General features: G+C 46.6%; 1 protein-coding gene across 1 annotated transcript in view; it reads right to left on the bottom strand.

Moving 5' to 3' along the window:
• The window catches only part of KLHL15 (kelch like family member 15), a 41,978-nt gene extending 30,963 nt beyond the window's left edge, over positions 1-11,015 (bottom strand). Inside the window, exon 1 of the mRNA XM_090062176.1 lies at positions 10,921-11,015. The gene's annotated coding sequence lies outside the window, so the exon portion shown is untranslated. The remainder of the gene's footprint in view (positions 1-10,920) is intronic.
• Between the last annotated feature and the right edge of the window lie 5,060 nt (positions 11,016-16,075).

Genomic DNA, 16,075 nt, shown 5'->3' with positions numbered 1-16,075 from the left:
ACACAGCCTCAGAGACCCTCCTCCTTTCTAAGGCAGCACTTATCCTTGCCATGCTCAGTGCCTAGCAGCACGTATGAATAGGTGCACGTATGAATATATACAGATATATTCTTTAGTACAAGACCATAAAAAACATTCATCAGCGCTAAATCATTGGAACATTATTGCTATTTATCACGTAAGTTTATACTCAGCATCAGCGTACATGGCTGGAGACAGTGGCAGGGCACTTTAAGGTCCTGGAGCTGGCAGCCTCCAGGTACCTAATGAGGGCAGCCATTTTAGGCTCAGGGCTGCCTATATAGACAAGGCAGTTTGGCTGGCCTGAGGGCTGCCAAGTTTCATCTGGAGATAAGGGAGGAGCCGTAGAGGATGGCAGGAGGCTCCTGGCCCTGGGTATGACCTGAAACTACACCCTGCTGGCAGTGGGTGGCCTGGTGGGGCTCCCAGTGGCATGGGAACCCCCAGGAAATGCCAGGCCAGTGATCACCCTGGTGAAAGCCGGGTTGGGGTGCCTTAACCCCTAGCCCTTACCTTTGGGTGGGTCACGTACACCGCTGGTAGTTGTGGGGGTGCAAGCTCCAAGAAGGAGAGTTGGAGGCCAGGTATGGCCAAGGCTGCCTGAGCCCTGTAGGGGTTCGAGACCCTGAGGAGGAGAGTTGGGGTCAGGCACGGCTACAGCCATGCCCACCTGAGCCCACCTGTGGAGGGAAGCCCCAAGACCCCGAGCCGTGTGGAGCCCCGCAGTGTGAGGGGAGAGGGGGGCTCAGCCAGAGGGCAAGAGAGCTGAGTCCTGACTCCAGTAAGTCCTCCAATGCTGGGAGGCAGAGTTCGGGTCGAATATAACATCTGAGCACCAGCTGAGAGGGGGCCAGCGCTGTGGAACCACAGCAAGAGGGGGAAGTGATCAGAAGCCCCAGAGAGAGGAGCCCTGTGAAGGGAGAGGGGGCTCAGCCGGAGAGAGCAAGAGCTGAGCCCTGACCCTAGTAAGTCCTCCACCGCTGGGAGGCAGTGTGGGGGTCAAAGATAACACCGGTGGTAGCACAACAACCTGCTGCCCAGGGGGGAGTGAGAGTCCCCTGTGAGACCCTAAGGTATCAGTCATGGTGCGAGGTAACCCCAGCTCCCCACCTCTGAGAGGGGGACCCAAGGATAAGAGTATGGGTCATGCAGCGAGGCCTGTCAGAGCTTCCCCTGACTGTCCCAGACGGGGGCCAGGATCAGGAGGGTCAGAAGGGCAAGGAGGCCCACTGAGAGGGACACCCAAGAGCCAGGGACCTCGGGTCCTGACTGGCCTGGAGGTGGGCCAGGGTTAGTGTGAGCTGAAGGTCTCAGTGAGGGGACCACATCCGAAGGGAGACTGATGGCAGAGCGATATATGGCCTGGTATGACAGCAGCAGAGTCTGCCTGAAGGGAGGAACCCAGGTGGGGTCCTACAGTAGGATTCTGGGCCCCATGGTTGGGGGACTGGCACATGAAAACATCATGATATCATCAGCGAGGCTTGGTCTGCTATGTAGGGGAGGAATGGAGCCACAGATAGCGCCCCCTAGCAGCAGGGCAAAAACTAAGCAGCCTTCTGCTTAAGTGGACAATTAAAGACGCAATGATCAATCACTAAAATCTTCATTTGCACCAATATCCTGTACAAGGCAAACAGTAATAATGTAGTTTAATATTAAAGTGATACAAAATAAAATCCCAGATGCAATCAGTTTTCTAAAGCATAGCTGGTTCCATTCCTCCCACACAAACATTTGTAAGCTTAGATGCAACTCTATGCAATATTTAAGTGATACAGATGATTTCCCAGAAGACAATGACAAAATGAACTTTCCACATTTCCAATAAGAATGCAAAATTTGGAGTTCACATTTCCTTCACCAATGCAAATTGTTCTGCAACGCAAAGGGATACTGATAGCATTTGATTTTCTTATTCCCCATTAGAACAGCTTATGTATATGTCTCAATGAGAGACGCAGTCTACACTGTTCTATGAGAACAAAATAAAATTTACATTTTCTTGCATATAAAGGAAAAGGAAGCTGAGGTTGTTTCCCACATAAGAGAAACTTCTGTACTATCGTAGCAACTGACCTCTGAATGAAGCACAGAACAAAAATTTTCAACCAGAAAAAATGAAACAGAAAATTCCTTTAACCATATTAGCTTTTTTCAGAATGTCCTGCATTCAAAAGCTTATTTAATAACAGGTATCACTCTCAAAAATCCTTGCCTCCTGCATATTTCCTCAACCATTACGGCTACAACATCACTCCAACACTACTGGGTTTTTTTGTTTTCTTCCAGACTTTTTTTGTCTCGCACATTCTTCATTACCCAGTCTACTCTGCTCTGACTGGAAAAGCACAGCTTCTTGGAATATCTATTACACAATTGGAGAATAAAGATAAGAAGTCAAACACAGTTCTATCTTTTAATTTCTTCCTGATGGTCATGGAGACTCTCCTCATGTTACAATGCCTCTGGGACTCACAGTTACAGACTAAGAAAGAAATTAAACTTAATTCCATAAAGCCAAAAGACAAGGGGGTATTGATTTGTCCCTTATATGTTTGATTTTAAAATTGTTTCAAAAAGAGAGTATTACATTAAGATTCATGCTTTGCAGATGAACCTATGTACTTTTGCTCAATAAATCTTTCTGCCATGTTTTAGAAAAGTACTAGTAATGGCCATGGTAAAATAACAGTATTACAGTTAAAAGGCAAAGTCCCGCTGTTAATGTTGCACAATACCTTAACTAAAATAGTCCAAAGAAAAAAATTATTATATTTCCCATTTATAATTAACAGGAAAGATTTGCTTTCTAACCACTCCAAAGAGACTCTGAAGAAGCATCTATCTGAACATTGAATATGAGCAATGCAAAAAACCTTATGGAACCACAGAATCATAGAAAAGTAGGACTGGAAGGTTCTCAGGAAGTCATCTAGTCCAGCCCCACTGCTCAAGGTAGGATCATCCTAGTCTAAACCATCCCAGTCAAGTGTCTGTCTAACCTGCTCTTAAAACATTCCAAAGATGAATATTCTATAGCCTCTCTAGGTAATTTGTTCCAATGCTTAATCACATTATAATAAGACATATCTTTTTAATATCTAACCTCGATTCCCTTTGTTGCAGTTTAAGACAATTATTTCTTCCTGCCCTGTGAGGCCACAGAAACTAGCCTATCGCACAAGATGGCAACTTATGGACCACGGAGCCACTGGATTCAACAATTTGTGGAGGCGCAGAGCTCTGCCTGTACTGCAGCTGGTCAAGGGACAGCTTCACCTGCCCTATGGCACAGCTGGGCAGCAGGAAAAGTGGCAACAGGGGCCAGCTAGGTCATTGCAGCCTGCAGCTACAAAACACTGCCAACCACTGGTCTATCACCAGCCGCTCTACAACTATCCTTCAGGAATTTGAACACTGTTATCAAATATCCCCTCAGTCTTCTCTTCTCCAAAGCTCTTTCAACCTTTCCTCTGTCGTGTTTCCCAGGCCTTTAATCATGTTTAAAGCTCTCCCCTGGATTCTAATTTCTCCACATCTTTCTTGAAGTGCTAAGCCCAAAACTGGACACATTAGCACAGATGAGGCTCACCTGTGTTTGACAAGACAGAAGACTCTCTTCCCTTGTCTAGTAGGTGACACTGCCACTGCTATTAATACAGCCCAATATGATACTGCCTGTTTTTCCTGCATCAAAAAACCCACTGCTTATTCATATTAAGGTTGGTTATGGTCTACTAACACATCCAAGTTCTTTTCTGCAGTTTAGTCAGTCATTCCCCAATCTGTAGTTTGGCATTTGATTGTTCCACCCCAAATGCAGAACTTTGAACCTAACTGAATTTTAGTCCCTTCTGACCCTACTAACTATGAAACTATAATTAATTTCGACCATTTCTCCAGGCTACCAAGGTCATTCTGAATCTTAATCCTTCCCTCCAGAACATATGCAACTCTACAGGAACACACCACAATACAGCAAGGAAAACGGACAGAACATTATATCTTGATAGTTCAGTGGCACTTGAAGTGAGGCAGTGAGCAGGCCCATCTGTAAGGCTGGGGGGACCTCCAAACAAAAAAAAAAACAACAACCCTCAAGACAAATATGATGTCTACTTATAACCTTAGAGACTATCTGGGTAGCCTCTAGGGTACCACCCTAGCCCATCTTCTTCCTGACTTCAAACTCACATGGATAACCACCTTTCAAGCTTACCAATAACAACAGCAACGCTTTTAAAAATGTTTCCCATTTCCCAATGTTTTCCCCGCCAAAACAAACAAACAAACAAACCAAATTATACCACATCCACTTCTCTCCTTCATCTGCAGAGCCCATTACCTTGTCTCATAATGACCAAACCTGCCACAAGGAAAGATTTTCAAATACACTGACAAAATTAGTTTGGGGACTAGTACTACATGAAAAAAAAAAATTAACAAACCCAGAATCAAAGTGTAAAATGAACCATCTCTTCTATACTTCTCCCCATTTACCAAAACCATTTATTAAAACACAAGGCCTAAAGGTACTCTAAATATATTGTTTACTACATACCCAAGCCCTTGGGTTCAATTTTCAGAAGTGCAAACACCTGTCTAATTTGTGAACAAAAATTAGATGCATCTTTGGGCAACAATTAAGGAAAATGTATGAACATGCAAAAATCGAATGTGAACACTTATCTGCACATGCAAATATGGCATTCACAATTCCATATGCTCATTCTGAAAATAAGGGGTTTAGCTGCTGTAAGGTGACAAACATTTTATTTATACACACGTGCATATATAAAGGGCTTAGATTATCTGTCTGCCCGTAACACTCTTGGGGGACATGGCTCCCGTCAGTGCTGTCAAGAATGATGGGCGGGGGGCATGGCTCCAGTGGAACGGGCCAGGTGGAGCAGGGCCGGACATGGAGCAGGAGGACAGTGGGGAGCAGAGCTGGATGCAGAGCAGTGGCAGCGGCACGCAAGCTCCCCTCTCCCCCTGCTCCTGGGAGGCAGCAGTAGGTGGTCATTGGTGGCATTCTGTCCCCACCCACACCCCCTCCCCTATCATTCTTAATGGGCAATTCACTAGTTTAAAATAAACATGCACCTATAACAACAGGCACAACCTACTGGGATAAGAAATGCTAAATATAAGACTGTGACTGCACTGCTTTTTTCCCCTACTAAATTTCTCATTGAGTAGCAATAGTGACATGGAAGCAACAGAGTAGCTGAAGAAAAAAAAAGGCACAACTGGTCTGCACTAATATTCTTCATTACTTCCACCAATGAATTGTGCTAAACACAACATCAGAAAATTTGAAAAAAAATGCTACTTTACACAGAGCCTAAGAACCAGTGATGTGAAATTGAAATTTAGCATGAACACATTGGGAGTCTCTACTAAGCCCTGATGATGCCTACACTGAAAATGTGCATTATTTTTAAAAGCACTGATATTCCTTTAGAAAAGAAAAACTGGACATTTGGGATCGTAAATTCGACTGAAAAAAAAAAAGTGTAGTTTTAGCTTGTAGTTTAAATGCCTGCCACTTTTGAAAATGAGACTTAGGTGCTTCAGATATTATATCTTGACCTTCTAAAACTTATCTATACTTGTACCACATACCATTTCCACAAGACTCAATACTGACAAGCTTTACTCACAAGTGATAGCAACCTTGCTGTGAGGGGGCCAGGACCCCAGGGGACCCGGCCCGAGCGAGAAAGCCCGGAGGGCCGTCCAACTTCCGGGAACAGACCCGGAAGTCTGGCCGGGGAGTTAAAGTGTCCCGGAATGTGATCCGGGCCGGGGTGAGACCGGCCCGGGGTAATAAAAGCAGCACCCCTACCCTGGCTAGGGAAGGGAGGAAGCTTCGGCCGAAGGCGGACCAGGGACGAACGGAGCCGGACGCGAAGCAATGAATGCCGGAAGCAGCAGAGCCAGGAGCGGCGCGCGGGGAGCCGGCGGCAGAATTTCCGGCAGAGGCGGCACCGGTAACGGCGGTGCCGAGATCGGGGCTACAGACCGCGGCCGCGGCCCAGCCGGGAGGCGCAGAGCCGATAAGCGCTGGACCGGGAGTCACAGGGCCAGTGGTAATGGGGCCGAACACGTCGGAGCCGGGAGCCACGCGGTGGAAGCCGGCCGGAGCTGAGTTGCCTGCGGCAGAACCGGGAGCAGCGCGGCCTACCGACGTGACACAGGTACCGAAGGAATCGGAGGCGGTCCCGCCGGGAGAACCCGGGAGGGGAACCGCATCCGGAGTGGACTTTCTCCGGAGACTGGTGGCCCGCTGGCCACGGAAGAAGACCCGTGGGCTGGGAGGCGGACTTAGTAGCCCCCCCCGGGTCTAGGGATACCGACCTTTGAGGGTTGGACAAAATTCATATCGGAGGCTCGGGCGAGGGTGTAGGGGAGCGAGGAGCCCTCAGGACCCCCGGACTTTGGAGCCGGGGTACCCCCCTTGCGTTGGACCGTCGGCGCCCCACTTTGGGTGAACCCCTTTTTTTTCATCAAGACGTGGCAGGCGAGATTGACGGGGCGCAGGCGACCCGGCGCGTACCCCTCCTCTCCAGGGGCCTTTGCGGGGATTTTTGGGGCGACTCACATCAGAGTGACCTACCCATCCCCCCACACTTGCTAACACCAATTCACTTAACGACTTTTTTTTTTTTTTTTTTAAATATAAATGCCTACCTACCAGGTGATCAGTACATTTATTTTGGAACTATCTTAAGAACTGATAACAGTCTAACATAGTAAAGCCCAGCATGAATTGCATTCCATTTCAGCATGGTTATATATCGTATTAGTACCACACTAATATCCTAACTTGACCTTGACCGAATAACCTTGACCCCTATGGAACATTTCCAGAGCTAAAGTTCAACGTACATTTTCAAAAGTACCCAAGCAACTTTAATGTTTTTGACTTTTTTTTTTGTTTTGTTTTAATTTTGTGGGTTTTTTGGATTGTTGTATTATAATTCAAGTTGGTCTTGCTTGCATAGCTGGAGCCAAACTGTGTTATAGTCCTGAAAAGATAAGAACTCATTATGAGCTATCACTTGATAATATGGTTCTAAGATATTTGGATATCAGGCAACACAGGTGTCTGGTGGCTCTTGAGTCAGGAGGCCACGTGCCTCCCCCCCAACACCCCCCCCAAGTCAGCAGCTTGGGGGGTGGGGGGAAGTGTCCCCTGACGGCCAATCCCACTGTCCAGTGGGGGGACTGATTTCACTCTCAGTGAAAGTAGTCGTGCCACTTTTGGAACTCCATTGGCCACTTCCGGAAGTGGCGCAGCTGCTTTTGCTGGCAGCCCCGCTCCCCAGCCGGCACTCAGAGGGGGCACTGGTGCTCCTGCCTCCCCCACTGCTACACAGAAAGCACAGCCTGACAGGGGGTTCATATGCACCCCCATGCACCCTCTACACATCACCCCTGTCAGGCAAGAGAGAGCAGATTCTAAGAATCAGGGCAGCATCATTTTATATTATGATGCACAGCAATTTACAATTTGCTGTGTAAATGGACCACTACTACCATGTGCAATAATTATCAAAAGAAGAGTTCTGACAAAAATATGCTTGGCAACTATTTTAACATATACTTCCAGAGGCATAAAATGCAGATACTAAACGTATTAGAATTTCCCATAACTCAAAACTGGATAAGATAGAGGCAGATATAATTTCATTAACTAAAATAACAGGTTTTGGAGAGGTCTTATGACATTTCAATTTAATATCATTATGATTATGTCTTAGCTGCAATCAACATGTGACTACAGCTCACATAAACACATCCAGCTGCTTTAAACTAGGGATGTAAATGGTTAAACCAGGGGTTGGCAACATTTTTGACTGGAGTGCCAGAACAACCGAACTGGACCCAGGCCTCAACTTGGCATGCCAGAGGCACGTGTCAGGGGAGCCGCAAGGGGCCCTATCCTCATTGCTGGTGGTGGGTGCATGCATGCCTCCAAAATGGACTGCAGGGGAGGGGCTGGAACTGTGCTGCCCCAGCCCCTCCCCTACCACACACCCTAAGGTACGTGTGTAGCAGATGTCACCACAGAGCCGGTAGCTGTTTGCAGCCTGCCTGCCTACCACCTGCTGCAGCTGCCCAGAGCTACGTTAGATGTAGCAGGCGGCTGGGAGACTGAAAACAGCTGCAGGGTCCAGCAAAGGTTCTGTGGCAGGAGCGCCTGCACCTTTGCCTGGGAGCACACAGCTGGAAAAAGGCCTGACATAGTGCAACCCCTGCCATCTGTCCCAAGACATGTCTGTAGACACTGCCACCATGAAGCCCAGCTAGAGCCTAGCACAGCAGTTTGTAGCCTCCCAGATGCTGGCTACAGCTGGCCCAAACTGTGGGCAGCTGCTGCCTGCCTGGTGGCAGCTGCTCAAAGTTCAAGCCAGCTGTGGCATGAGAACAAAATGGCCTTGCATACCATGTTCTGGCACACATGCTGGGTTTGCCGACCCCTGGGTTAAACATTTAACCATATTCACAGGTTAGCATTTAATGTGGAGTGGGAAGCAGTCCAACGGAGAAAGTGGCAGGGTGCTCCTGAAGGTGGCAGGAAAGAGTACCCCTGGCTCTTTCTGCTATCCAACCCAAGGCACACATACCCCTACCACTGGTAATGAGACAAATCAGGGCCCTGCAGATCTCCATGCCACCACTTGTAGCCTCCCAGCCTCCTACCACAGCCAGCATAGGCTCCAACCAGGCCCCTGGAAAGGCTGGAAAAGCCCCTTGCCTGCTGCTGCCACCCGGCAAATATGGGAGCACAGGCGGGGCCGGTCCCCAGGAGATACCAGTTATCGGTTACCTGTTTAACTGATAACATTCCAGGAGTTTAAACACATACTTAATTAACCAGTATTTATATCCCTACTTTAAACTAGCTCAGATATTAAACCACTGCCAGCAAGATCTGGATAGGTTACAGGAGTGGGCTAACATAAACAGGATGGGTTTCAATGATGACAAGTGCAGGGTGCTGCCCTTAGGCAGTAGAAACCAGCAGCACACTTATAGAATGGGAAACTCACTTCTTGAGAGCACGGAGGCACAAAGGGATCATGGAGTCATTACGGACTCCAAGATGAACATGGGCCAGCAATGCAAGGTCACGGCTGGCAGGGCTAACCAGACCTTGTCATGCATCCACAGATGCATCTCAAGTAGAGCCAAGGAGGTGATCCTCCCCCTCTATGCGACGCTGGTCAGGCCACAGCTGGAGTACTGTGTCCAGTTCTGTGCGCCCCATTTCAGGAGGGATGTGGACAACATTGAAAGGGTCCAGAGGAGGGCCACCCGCATGATCCGGGGACTACAGGGCAGACCCTACAATGAAAGACTGCAGGACCTAAACCTGTTCAGCCTTCACAAGAGAAGGCTGAGGGAGGACCTGGTGACTGTCTATAAACTCACTAGGGGGGACCAGAAGGGTTTGGGGGAGACACCGTTTTCCCTAGCACCCCCTGGCATGACAAGGAATAATGGACACAAATTATTGGAGAGTAGGTTTAGATTAGACATCCGCAAAACTGCTTCACAGTTAGGGCAGCTAGGAGCTGGAACCAGCTTCCTAGGGAAGTGGTGCTGGCTCCTACCCTGTGGGTCTTTAAGAAGAGGCTTGATGCCTACCTGGCTGGACTCATTTGAGTCCAGTTTTTCTCCCGCCCAGGCAGGGGGTCGGACTTGAAGATCTACAAGGTCCCTTCTGACCCTACTTCTATGATTCTATTAAGGGGTCAACACATTCTCTGGACCCTGCCCAGTAAATTGGGGAGATGCCTCAACAATGGAAGACAGGACAGACCGCTCTGGTGCCACAGCTGCTGGCACCAAGGTACTGATATAAAGATGGCTTTGTTGCATCTATCCAAGCGACAGTCACACACCCGACTCCAGTCAAGCCATAGCAGTGACTCTCAAACTTTAGACCAATAGACCGTGGTAATAATGTGATTTTTCCCTATTCCACGCGACGTAGCTTCCATATTACATACTAGAATACCCACCTTCATTTAAAGATTTAGTTACAGTACACAGCATCAGAGTATTCCATAATGCAGTGGTCCCTCAACCTTTTTGTACCGGGTCCCACTTGTAAACATGAATGGCCAGTCCCCAGCCAGTAAATAGTTTGAGTGTAAAACAGCCCCCAACCCTGCCAGCACCCCTCATTCCCAACCTGCTGCCCAGGTTGTGGAATAAGGCGTGTGTGTGGGTGGCCCACAAGCAGCCCCTTGCAGGCTGAAACTCTGCCAGCCTGCAGAGGAACCCCACAGCTCCCCACTTTTCCTTCTTTAAAGGAGAACCCATTTTTAACAACTTTGCTCACAGCCCTTTCACATATTCTTGCGACTCACTCTTGGATCGTGACCCATGGGTTGAGAAACACTGGGGCAACCAATACGGTCATCAGGTGTAACCCAGGTGAATCAACAGACTAAGGGGGACTTTTTCAATATGAGCACACATTTTCAAGGCAAACACTCCAGACCCATCAGTACCAAACCCTGGAACAACAAAACATCATCCAACCCACCAGGAAAAATGGGTTTCAGAGCCGCTGGTATCAAAGCAGAGTTGATCAGCTCATGCTAACTGCGGGAAAGTGAGCAGTATAGTCAAAAAACTACACAGCCCTGGGGGCTGCTCACGTCTGAACTCAAGAGCTTAGGACGGGCAGCCCGCAGATGAGGCGACTCCTCCCATCCCAAGCTCCTTCCCCGGCCCCACCCGCAGTTAAGTCACCCCGAGCACGTGAGAAGCGGCGGCCCTCCCGGGCGACACTGGCCCGACAGCTGCAGGGCGGATGGATGCGGCGCGGCGCGGCGAGGCTCGGGGCGGGGGGAAGAAGGACGCGGCACCTACCCGTGGGCGGCGGCGCTGCGGCGCGGGCTGGCCCCGCGGGGCCCCGCTGGAGCATACAGCCGGCGGGCGCGGGGGAAGCCGCCCTGCCCCTCCCCTCCCTTTCCCTCCCCCCGCCCCCCGCACGCCGGGCCGCGCTCACGGCTGCCGGCCGCGCTCCCTGCCCAGCGCAGCCTCGGCCGCCATCTTCCACCAGCCGCGCGCACCCGCTCCGCTCGCGCGTCACTTCCGGCGCCCGCCCCCTCCCGCCTCGCGCCGCAGACCCCCTCCCCCGGCGGCCGTTAGGGGCCCACGGAACGCCCCCCCCCACCTCCGCTCTCGCGGCCGCGTGGTCAGCGGGTCTGCGCTGAATACCGACAGCCCGGGCCTGGTCTGCACGCAGCCGGGCCGCTGCCCGGGGACCTGCCTGCGTGGGGGGAGCAGCTGAACCCCCCCCCAGACTGAGGGGCTTACTCCGTTGTACAACCTTATGGGCTTCACTCGAGCTTTGTTCGGCCGAGTTTTGGAACTGATCTGGTCCTTGCGGGAATATATAGATAAATAGATATATATAGAGAGAGGGAGATCTCTGTATATGTAGAGCTATATCTAGAGAGAAATGGACGATAGATATAGATATCCCCCAAGGAATGAATATATATATATATATGAACGTATGTGACCTTTGAAATATACACACACGTTCATATATATAAATCTTTATAAACTCTTGAACTTTGTGCAGCCCAGTTTTGGAACTGATCTGGCCTTTTGAAATATACATACACGTGCACACGCATTTGTATATTACATGCACATTCATATATAGATGTGAGCAGTGTTTATAAGCATAGATATAGATATATGTAGCTATAAGTATGAATGTGTGTTCGTATATATTTCAAATGCCAAATCGGTACCAAAAGGCAGCTGAGCAAAGCTGGAGTTTATAAGCAACTATCTCTCTCTATATATTGATATCTATCCATCTATATAATCTCTCATATATACATACATATATATATGAATACAGTGATTCATATATGTAGATATACATCTATATACATATATATAGATATCTATATATACAGATAGCTATAGGCTATCCACCTATACACACACACATTGATACATATCACTGTACTCCAATATATCTATCAGTATTCATATATATCTATATGTGTATATATAGGTGGTTAGCCTCTAGGTATATGTAGATATATAGCCTATATATATACTGTATACATATACAGGCATACCTCGGAGATATTGCGGGTTCAGTTCCAGACCACCGCAATAAAGCGAATATTGCAATAAAGCCAGTCACACAAATTTTTTGGTTTCCCAGTGCATATAAAAGTTATGTTTACACTATACTGTAGTCTATTAAGCGTGCAATAGCATTATGTCTAAAAAAAAATGTACGTACCTTAATTAAAAAATACTTTATTGCTAAAAAACGCGAAGTGAGCAAATGCTGTTGGAAAAATGGCGCCGACAGACTTGCTCGATGCAGGGTTGCCACAAACCTTCAATTTGTAAAAAACGCAATATCTGCAAAGTGCAATAAAGCGAAGTGCAATAAAACGAGGTATGCCTATAGATATATATAAATGCAATGATTGATGTATATCAATCACATGTAGTGATATGGATATATATCAATCACTGTATTCATATATATCTATATATATAGCTGCTTATTTTAACCCATCCTGGATGGTGCCCCCAGATGTAAGCAGTAGCAGTGCATAGTCCCATCAATTTACATGAGCAACCTCAGCATCCCCAAATGCAGGTTACCAACAACAAAGCAGGTATGTCTAATAACTATATTGCTATACTGAAATATACGCTGTATTCATTCTTAGCGTACAAAAACCAGTATGTGTGCCCTTCCAGAAATTTAATAAAACTATTGACAGATACTAAATTGCTTCTAAATCTGTACCAGGATTTGACAAAAACGTAGCATGACTGTGCAGAGTTTCATGATACACTCACTTAATTGATTGAACTATACAGCTCAATACATTTTGGAGGCTTCTTTAACCATTTAGAATGGAGTTCTGCCCTACCTTCAATGTTTTTGTATGGCAACCATACTAAAGTATTATATCATATTCCCATTATCCCCACTGTGCGCCAATAACAAGTTTTCATTGTGGATTTCGCAGTGGTAATATAATTTATAGAATATAATATCTACAACAGATTGATTAGAAGTTAGGTATTGGGAAATATTTTTCATGCCCATGTGCAAAATTAACAGAACATAATGCAGGATCGTTTACATCTTATTTATAGCATTAGCTTTTCTTATAACATACGACTGTTCTTTTTACATTTGTATATGTTTCTTTAAAAACAGAGTATCAGCAATATCCATCCCTATGTGTAAAAAAAATCCAATACTTGTTCTGGGAAAGGAGAGTGGCCATTAATGTTTCTGAAACTAGGTGACTATGAGCACTGGTAAAACAAGTATCACACATCAGTTTTGGAATAGCTTCTATCATCAAGTCTCCATTGTAGGGACTGACAGTGTATTCCCTACCTACAGGTAATCCTTCTAATCCATGCAGTTCTGAGCCCTGCAGGTTATAACTCATAAGAGGAAAACTAATTAGCTCTGTATCTTTGCTGCAATCCTGTTTGTTAATAAAGAAGTCACAAAACCCTGTTTCCATGACCACAGGAAGAATCTTTGCTGGTTTCTCCAAGCCATTTTCACCCAACACTCAGCCCATAACTCCTTTCTAGACTTTCCTCCTAGGTCTATCTGGCTTTCTGTACATTTGTCTGAGATGTTTCTACTGCTCCCCTTTTTTGTATGCATTTTTCTAAAAGCAGTACCAAGCTGTGCCCCTCTCCTAAGCCATTTAGTCGACTCACATGTAACTTTGTTTTGCACATGTAACTCACATGTAACTTTGTACATTGACAGTACCAGCTACTATTGTTTCATAAAGGAGCTTAGCCAACCACAATCCAATGAATCTTATATGAAGGACTGCAGTTAAATCCATCAGCTTAATGTTTTGCCTGGCTCATAACACTACCTATATCTCCTCTGTTTATTTCAGCTGGAATTTCACACACAGGCCTGTACCTGAAAACACAAGTCTGTACGTGAGTGTCCCCTTTTATTTCAGTGGGATTGTACAAATGCATAAAATTGCAAATGTTTTAGTAAGGAAGGAGATAAAGAACATTTGCAGGATCACATTTTTCAGACCACGAGAAATCCACTCAGATTGTAAGTGAAACCTTCCCTGGTTTTCCCTCAATATGGAGCATAAGATCAGGATTCTAGGTTAAATAAAGCAGCAGAGGTATGTGCTGTGCTAGGTGGTATAGCAGAAGATTTTAACTTTTTATTCTCGTATCTTAGGCCTAGTCCATACTACAAATGCTTGAAGGTCTACAGCTCAGCTTGAGAAACCCTTAAGGACATGCACTCCCATAGCCTCTCTGCAGTGCCAGGACCCTCCACTCTTCTGGCAAAATAAGTCCACCTGGGACTTATTAGCCAAGTAGGGTCAAGCACCTGTCACTGCCCAGCACCTGGCTGAAAGCAGGTGAAGACACACACTCATGTATATTTAGGTAGCTGCCACAGTCTCATTCAGCTGCAAGTGCCTTTCCAGGGTGCATGCTGGTGGCACAGCTGTTGTAGTGGCACATGGTGGTCTTGTGGCAGCTGCTGTTTACCAATAGAAGTTTTGAAAGCTCAGGCAGATCCTATAGCACTGTTAAGCCTCCAGGCCAGATTTTGCTGTACAGTTAAGACCCTAGCATTGTTTTCCTTTTCTGGCATCTCTTAATTGGGGTTACCAGCTCCTAGAAGTATTGCCAGATTTATCCAAATCCAAGATGACCCCCCCCATTAGATTCTATACATGGAAAATGTATATAATTGTTATGATTTTCCATGTACAAAATCCAATTATTGGAGGGTCATCTTAAATTCATCCCCTGCACTGCTGCATGGAGACCAGGCTGAAGCTGCTGCTGCCACGATTGCTGTCCAGCCAGACTAAATCTGCTCCTTGTTCTGGGCTGGAAGTAGAGGGTAAGTGGCTGTAATAGGTGGGAGCAGGGAAGACAGAAGTAGGGGGCAGAGGCAGCAGGGGAGGAAGGGGTGGGCAGTGGCTGCAGCTGTGACTCAGACCCCAGGTTCTGGCAGGAGTTGGAGCTTCAGTAGCTGCATCTGCATCCTCCCTGTGCCTGCTGATATGAGTATGTAAAACAAACTGTTTATATCTGGGAGGTAATAACTTCCTTTATGATCAGTACAAAACAACATACAAAATCTGTAACATACTAATTAGAATAGGAGCATGGAGAAAAAAGTTTAAATATAGAAGTGGTATCAGGCAGACGGCCAGCAAGAGATTACTAATATCTGTTTATGTTTTATAATAGCAACAAATTCAATGACCTGATACCATCTGGATGTGCTCATTGTTAACAGTGCTGCCAAATTTGTAAATCGGAAACATCATACTAAAAAGTGTGGCACCACCAGTGTTGTCCCTGTGACCCTCATCTGGGTAGCGACCCAGTGTTGGGAACTTCTGGTCTGCAAGCAAAAGCAGTCAAAACTCCTGGTAGAAGCAATATCTTTTATTAGACCAATTAATTATTTGCAAAAGAAAAAAAAATCCCTTATTTGCAAGCTTTCAGGCTCAGGTGCCCTTCCTCAGGCAAAGCAGAATGCAAAGATTGTAAAATGTCTCCCAGGTAGAAATGCAACTTCATATGGCATGGGAGAATTAAAGGGAGCTAGAAGTCCCCCTGGGGAAAATAAACTGCTCCAACTTTTATTTGAGCTTAATTTACCTAACATGCACTTTTCTACCCAGGGGAATTGATAACATCCTTCAACTCTCGTTTGCAATATGAAGTTTCATTTCTAGCTGGGAGGAGTTTTACAACCTTTGCATTCTCCTTCGCCTGAAAGCTTGCAAATAAAATATTTTTTTTGTTTATTGCAAATATATAGTGGGTCTAATAAAAGATATCACCTCTACCAAAAAAACAACCACGGATGACCTAAGAAGCTTTTTACAAATGAGGCTCTGGCCTTTACGGAGAAAGGCTCGGAGAGAAACGCGGGACGGGAAAATATCCCCATCCCCGCCCGAGGCGGAGCAGCAAGACCGTACTGATGACA

This window comes from Crocodylus siamensis, chromosome 1 (genome assembly GCF_052110815.1).
Source record: "Crocodylus siamensis isolate JL-2025a chromosome 1, ASM5211081v1, whole genome shotgun sequence".
Taxonomy (NCBI): domain Eukaryota; kingdom Metazoa; phylum Chordata; order Crocodylia; family Crocodylidae; genus Crocodylus; species Crocodylus siamensis.
Note: the sequence above shows the minus strand (reverse complement) of the source record. Positions and strands in the feature narration are given on the sequence as shown.